The sequence below is a fragment of the Penaeus monodon genome, chromosome 33, assembly GCF_015228065.2.
Source record: "Penaeus monodon isolate SGIC_2016 chromosome 33, NSTDA_Pmon_1, whole genome shotgun sequence".
In the NCBI taxonomy this organism is placed as follows: Eukaryota; Metazoa; Arthropoda; class Malacostraca; order Decapoda; family Penaeidae; genus Penaeus; species Penaeus monodon.
The window spans coordinates 20,275,339-20,276,330 of record NC_051418.1 but is presented as its reverse complement, the minus strand read 5'-3'; the positions used below and the strand labels follow the sequence as shown (position 1 = coordinate 20,276,330).

The 992-nt window shown below is 41.7% G+C and overlaps 1 protein-coding gene across 1 annotated transcript in view; it reads left to right on the top strand.

Moving 5' to 3' along the window:
* The window catches only part of LOC119594125 (frizzled-5-like), a 228,914-nt gene that overhangs the window by 11,168 nt on the left and 216,754 nt on the right, over window positions 1-992 (top strand). The window lies entirely within an intron of this gene.

Sequence of the window (992 nt, the reverse complement as noted above, 5' to 3'; positions counted from 1 at the left end):
TGTAGAGGAATGGTAATACTGAAATTTATCCTACAGATTAACGATAATGCAATATGATACAGTAATGATTGCCAGCTGAAGTCACGCCAACTGGGACTGTGATGTCACTGATAATAGCAGTTACCAAAATCATATCTAATCATAAGGACTAGATTTGAAATGTATTTTTATATTGATTAATTGATATTGACCCATATTTTGTGGTAAATTCGTTTTGAATAGTAATAATGAAAAAAATTATGAAGGAAATAAAATGAAATGGGGAAAATACAATAACAAAATAACGAATAAGCTTTTTCTTTCAAATTAAACCGCCTATTTAATGTTTTTCTCTATCTCTGAATTTCTGTATCTTCATTATAACCTTCTCCAAATATATTTTTTTTTTATGTTTAATTTATCAAAGTAGGTAGATTGAAGGAAGGAAAGGGGGGGCGGATGTGCGAAGAGATTGAGTGAGAGGAAGGACAAGAATTCCAATGGTCGCTCCTGGATCTACGACCACACGGCCAGCAGGTCCGCTTGGCGCTCCTCCGTCCATTCCCCCCCCCCTCGGATTTCCTCCCACGATCTGTCATGTCCCTCGCTATCCTCACACCTGCGCATCCTACTATCCCACCTCCCCCTACTCCCTGCCCTCCCCTTCTCCATTCCCCCCCCCCCCCATCTCCCTTGTCCCTCCCCTTCCTCCATTCCCTGTCTTCCTTCTCCCCCTTTTAACCCTTACCTTCTCAGTCTTCCTCTTTCTTACCTTCCTCTCCCTTCCCTTACCCCCCCCCCCCCACTCTTCTGTTTCTCCTTTAATCTCCTCGCCTCTCTTGTCTCTTTTTTCCTTTCTCTGTTTTCTCCTATTTTCCTGGTCTTCATAGCCTCTCTCTTTTCCTTTTTCTTTCCCTCTCCTTCTCTCTTCCTTTTTTCTTCATCCCCCTTTCATCTTTTATGTTTTTTTTTTCAGTTCTTCTTTCTACGCCCCGTTTTCTTTCCCTGAATTC